The sequence below is a fragment of the Nannospalax galili genome, unplaced genomic scaffold, assembly GCF_000622305.1.
Source record: "Nannospalax galili isolate Female #2095 unplaced genomic scaffold, S.galili_v1.0 scaffold439, whole genome shotgun sequence".
Classification (NCBI taxonomy): Eukaryota; Metazoa; Chordata; class Mammalia; order Rodentia; family Spalacidae; genus Nannospalax; species Nannospalax galili.
The window spans coordinates 2,158,533-2,165,427 of NW_008344194.1; positions in this window are offsets into that span (position 1 = coordinate 2,158,533).

Consider the following 6,895-nt stretch of genomic DNA (forward strand, 5'->3'; position numbering starts at 1 on the left):
AGAGAGAGAGAGAGAGAGAGAGAGAGAGAGAGAGAGAGAGAGAGAGAGAGAGAGAGATCTGAACTCCAAATTATTCTTTCATTTCTAGACTATGTGACCTTGAGGAAACTATTAAATATTCCCAAGCCTCAGAATTAGGGAAAAATACTTAAAACACAATGCTGCAACCTGATTAAATGATGAAATTTACACAAATATATTATACAAAGTCCAGTACATGATTAGCACTTAAAGGTGGTTTATTTTATTATTGATATTTCAGTTCTTGAGAACAATTTAGTTGAAGATGATTATCACTGAATATGTATAGAGGGTTTGTATGTCAGTCATACTCACCATAAAACTGTTTATTTTTTATTTTATTTTTATAAACTTTTTTGGATTTGGTGCTGGAGAGACAGACGGCTCAGCAGTTAAGAGCACTGACTGCTCCGCAGAGGACCCAGGTTTGATTCCCAGCACCAACATGGTGACTATGAATCATCCTTAACTCCAATACCAGGGGAATCTGAAGCCCTCTTCTGACCTCCACAGTATTGCATGACATGGTGCACTCACATACATGCAGGCAATACACTCATGCACATAAAACAAAAATAATAAACAATTACACAAAATTTTTTGGATTTATTTTTATTTTATGTGTGTGAGTGAATTTCCTGCATGTATATAAGTGCACCTCTGTTGTACAATGCCCGTGGAGGACAGAGGAGGGTGTCAGATTCTCTCGGAGTTATGAATGGTTGTTAGCTGCCATGCAGGTCCTGGTTCTCTATAAGACAGCCACTGCTCTTAAGCACTGAGCCACCTCTCCAGTCCCCAAAGCTTGTTTTTTTATTTTTATTTTTTTAAATAACCACATGATCAGAAGAAGCATTTGATTACAGCTTTAACATATTCATTAACACATTCTAGAGCAAGGATACATGTCTTTCAAAAGTGGCTGTAAATTTTTAGGTTCACAATTGAATTAATATAGTTATACAATATTGAACTCAGAATAAGCCCTGTAAGACATAAAATTGAATGAGTTTTTACCCTTTAAAGGTCTCCATTTCATTTTAAAGTATGCTGTTTCCTACATTTTCAATGCTACTAACACTTAAATGTTTGCACGTCTTTAATCCCTACCTGATTATTACTAGTCACAGTCGGTTACACTTGGATCTTTAGTACCTGAGTATAGACATAAAATCATCAGGTAGATTACACTGGTAATGTTTATCATCTCTACTATTTAACATGAAGTAAATTTTTATGCTTCCTCCTCAAATATAACTCTTTTTTTTTTAATTTGTTGTTTTTTTGTGTATATAGCATACAAGACAATGCCGGACAGGAGATACCTTCCTTTGAGTTATTGGCCAGGGTGTCCCAAAAGACTCCCAGACAGTAACCCAGCATAGAACTGGGAAAATGAACAGTAGACCCCAATCTTATCTAAAGGAATATTGACAACTGGTTGCTGTTAGATAAGGAACAGCTGATCTTCCTAAAACAAGGATCTCTAGATAGGGTGACTAGATTCAGCAGACAACAAGCACTGGGGAATGGCTGGGGGTGCCAACAACACAGTGGACAGTAACAGGGATGACAGAGTATACAGGCGCCAGTGTGTGGGAGGGGGGAGGCTATGGGAGGATGCCATTTGGGAAGGGGGTATATAGATTGTGTGGGATGTTCTATATGATATACACACAAAGCTTGTTTTTTAAAAGCAGCATTAATAGTTTCTAGCCTAAAGGTTCTTTTAACTCTTAGGATCAAGGTGAGAAACAAAAATGGATGCGCTAGCCCAGCTTTCATGAAATTCATATGTGTACCCAAGGAGATGCTCCTAAAAACTCCATTGTAATTGCTCAAGAAATGAGCACAAAGATCCATTTTTGTATACTGCTGAGTCTCTGTATTCATCACAGTGCCCCACACATAATGATATGTAAAAGTAATAGAAAAAAATAGCTAAAACCCTGATATGTAAGTAGAAGCTGCAAAATATAAGTATAAAGCATTCTAAAAATATTGATCAGCAAAGATAATTGAATCAAATCAGCACTGAATTTATTTGATCTTTGCTAAATATAAATAATAGAGAATGGGCATTCAGTACTCTCCCATCAGGAACTGCTAAGATTTCAGGTTTTGTCATATATACAAAGTAACAAGTTAATGTGAGAAGGACTTGGCTGCTGTCAACAGCGTAAGTCTCTCAGGTCATGAAGGAGGAACTGATTTTTATTCACAGGAAAAGCTGTAGTTAGAATTCAGGTCAGTTCCCCAAGCCAAATCTCCACAGGCAAGTGCATTGAAGCTAAGACCACACTTCACAGCCATGGGGGCTGCATTACAGGATGGACTCCCTGAGTTTAGAAAACTAGGATCTTAAGATGAGTATAGAGCGGGATGTTACTTTTTCTCTTGAAGAAGACTGTATTTTCCAAATCTCCGAGCAAACCTTCCATTTGCTCCAGGAGAAATTCTACCCTCATTTCCAAATTTGTTCGCTCTTAGAAAGGTAAGTGCAAGGCGGTCAAGGCCTCTGCTTGTAAGACTTGCATTAACTTGAGATGAAGAAGAGCCCTCCAACACTGCTTTCTTTTGGTTCTCTAACAGAAACCTATATGAAAAACAGATGAAACAATTGTGAGTTCCATCTTAAAGATAGCCTATACACTACAGTCAAACAGGTAGAGGCAAGAAACAAAATAATCCCTTTGTGTGCATGCCAGAGAATATTTCCAACAAAGGCAGTGAGACTTAAACTTCTGCGGTCTCAGCTTCTCTGAGGCTCTCTACTCAATTTCATATTAGCTTTTGTGCATCCAGAAATATGGGCTAGTCTCATAGGATACATACTCATGCTTTTTAAAAAACAAAATATTCATACCAATTTTTATAACATGTTATAAAGCCCAGGTTTCAAAATCGTAGACCGGCCAATTTTTGTCAGCAAGTACACACTTTCATCGAAAATAAGATTGACTCGTTAGGCCTTAATATAAATGTGAGAATGCATGAAATCTAGTAGGGGGCAGGGGGGCTATGGGAAGGTGCCGATGGGGAAGGGGTATAAAGATGATTACTATGTTGTGTATGAAATATACAAAAATTTGATTAAAAATATACAAAAAATTTAAAAATCAAGACAAATGGAATTATTTTGGGGAAAGATGGGAAAGAAATGTTTTCCAAATTTTTTATTTCAAAATAAAGTAAGATTGAGAGACGTGGAATAAAAGAGGCCCCAAATAGCAACTCTGCCCACTCAAAGGAACTATAAGAGACAACCGTGGGTGGGGTGCACCTCAGTGACAGTCCTTGTTCAATTCCAGGACACCTCAAAAATGCAACTACAACTCCACTACAGCTTTTTAGCTAGACTATAACCAGATATGAAAAGATCATATTTCTAAAACGTATTTTAAATGTAATAATGCACAATAGTCCTTTTAAAATAGAACCATGGACTAAAAAGTGTCTTATTTAATCCATTCTGCAAAAGTGAGCCCCGTACATTATTTTTCTTTATAAAAACAGAGATGTATTCAAAATGACTTTCAGTTAATATAGAAACACACAAAAATTTAAGATGTGGTTTTTAAAACTTAATTTATTATTTTTATTTTATGTGTATAAGCTTTTTGTGTGTATGTATGTAAGTACACCCAGGTTGTGCAAAGTCCATGGAGGTCAGAAGAGGGTGACAGATCCCCTGGAACTGGAGTTCCAGATGATTGTTAACTGCCATGTGGGTGTTGGGAACCAAAGCTTGGTCCTCTGCACTAGCACTCAGTGCTCTTACCACTGAGCCATCTCTCCAACACCAAGGCACATTTCTTAAGATACACTTAAATTTCTTTCACCACCAGGACAGCATAATACTATGGTTAAATCTGGGCCTTTTCATAGTGAACGGAAGAATCTGATTATAAGTTAATAGCCATCTTTTCTGATGATGAGGTTCTAAGTTTAAAATCTCTTCTGTATCATAATGCTCCTATAAAAATATCTACATATTCTTGGTTGTATGTACTCATCCTCTTCCTTAAATTACTCAGCTTTGAGTTTAATAGATGAGTATTTAATACTCAAAGCAAAATCCTAATCATTTCTTCATTTCCATTAAGATAAATGTTATCAAGCAAAATATTCATGCCCTCATAGTACTTGCTACTTTCAATCTAATTTACTTTTTAATTAGAAAGTCCAGCAATCAGTCATATGAATAAACTAATTGGTAGCCCAATTTAAATGCTTATTAATTCTGGATAAATCTAATAACTTTGAAAACATAGCTGTGTTTATTTAGTCCATTTTACTTAAAAGTACTCAGAAATGTGTGATAGTTCAATTAGTAAAAACACTTATTAAACAAAATTCTTATGCCAACTTTTCTGAATGTAATCTAAATATTTTTATGTAATTTTTTGATGAATAAGAAACATTTTTACCATTCAGATCTTTCTAATGTCATTCTCCTATTGAAGGAATATTTGGTTTTAGGATGTGGGCAGGTAATATACAGGATGAGCCTAGAGCCTTTTATAGATATTAAAGGAGGAGATGCTCAAAATACACACACACACACACACACACACACACACACACACACCATGGAGTATAGCACAAGGAAAGACAGTCAACCAAAAGAGCTCCTAAAGCAGGTCAGTGGAGTAACACATAAAGCTCAGAGTATTGCATTACACCACAGCACATAAAAGAAATATCCATGCCTCCACACTGACACAAAAATTATGTACCTAAATGTGTATAGAAACAAATTTTCCTTGTAGGGAAATCCCAAAGAACTTATGCCTCACCTCCATTGAGACAGAATGTAACTCCTGACCCTACTACTCTTGTACAGGCTACATGTGATGACTTCCTTCCAAAGAAGCGAAAAAGCAGTTTGATGAAGTTAACACCACAGTGATAAGTCAGGCTGAGAGCATGCACCTATAATATGACAAGAAAGGACCTTTACCTCTATGCCTTCCTCTTTCTTCCCCTAAATACACAATCGCTGCCAAATTACAATTTAAAAAAGGATAAACCCCAATGAAAGCACTTTTTGCAAAATACTGATGGCCATTCTTCAAAAGTGTCAAGATTATCCAAAGCATAGAAAGCCTGAGAGATTGTCACTGCCATAAAGAGTCTGAAAATCATGACAACTAAATGTACTTTGGAATCCTGGATACCACTCTGGAACAATAAAAGGTAAATTAGATTAAAAATTAAGAAAATAAGAATACAATATGGACACTAGTTCATATTAATAATGAATTGATGCTGATTCATCAATAGTGAAAGTGTACCATAGTATTGAAAGATGTTAATAACAAGGAAAATGGAGTATGAGACACAGACAGGCTCTGTGCTATCTGTAAGCCTAAAACCTTTCTAAAGTAAAGCACTTACCAAAACATAGCAGTTTCAAATATTTACTCTGGTTGTCTGGAAAACAGAGCTCCTCCATCAGTTCTAGAACCCAGTTAAAGAAATCTCATCTCCCATTAATTCTCAGAAAATTCTTTAATGGACACTTCATGGAAGTCTTAAATTCTATCTTAAATAAGATGATTGCATTCTATTTCTCACTTTTGAATTTCTTAAACTTTATAGTTTGCTTCATTGTAACATAAGTTTAAGTCACAGAAAAATATATTAAGTTAGGTAGATGATATATTAATATCAAATATTAATCAATTAGGGGGATCAAATATTCAAGATTTGAATAACTACAGATGGAAACAGTGACTCCTAACGATAGGAATACTGAAGGAAAGACCTTTCAATGGGATGAAAGATGGTAATGAGAGAAACTCACAAACACATTATTATTTGTAATCCTGTAAATTATAAGGTATTGAAATTTATGACTAATGTATAGTGGCTAAAATGGCCAATAAAGAGAAAAATCATTCTGTTGGACATGATATTGCTCAGTAGAAAATAAAATGTGCTGCCAGAGTTGCAGAAAACAAAACATCGGGCAAATCTAACTTTTGGTAAGAACATGAATACCTGTGACTGGCCCCTACATTGACACCCCTGCATTTCTAGTGGGGGCATAAGTTGTTATATGCATTTTGGAAAATTATTTCTCAATACCTGCTAAAGGTGAAACTATGTATATCCTATAAAATTCTTATCTGGATATAGCTATCATATTTGTTCATTAAAAGACACGTTTTAGACCAAAGTCTAAAAGAATGAGTAAATTTTATTATGTTCATACATTATACATTTAGCAATAGTCACTACAATACACAAAGTATGAATGGATTACCCATATGTGTTGAACAAAGGATAGACACATAATATTTTGTTTGCACATACCATACACATGTACGTGTGTGCATATTCATCTATATGATTCCTTTTATTAAAGATACAAAAGTGATAAAATTGCAATTAGAAGACATAATGAAGGTCAGTCTTCAAAGTGTTTTCAAGAGAATATTGTATGCTTGGGTTATTTATACAACCTTACATCTACTATGTACACCTTTTCCTCCCCCATGTCTACGATTTTAAAAAGATGCCTTTGCCAAGCCATCTGAGTTGAATAATATTCCTGTTTCATATGATTTACAACTACACTCAAATTGTATTTTCACAACTTTCATTCACTTTTGTACTTCTGCCTCTTATATTGTAAGAGTGAGACCACTGAGGACAAGTCAGCCTTTCGGGTTGCAACAGCAAGAGGTTTATTTGATACACAGGTACCTGTGGGCACAGAGTCTCCTTGGAGGACTTGCGTGCCTACAGGCTGGGGTTTGGCACTGTTATAGAGCAGAAGCAGGGTACAGAAGCAGAAGAGCAGTTATTGGTTAATTCAAACACACACAATAATTTCAAAAGTATGCAGAGATATGGGGTAAGGGCC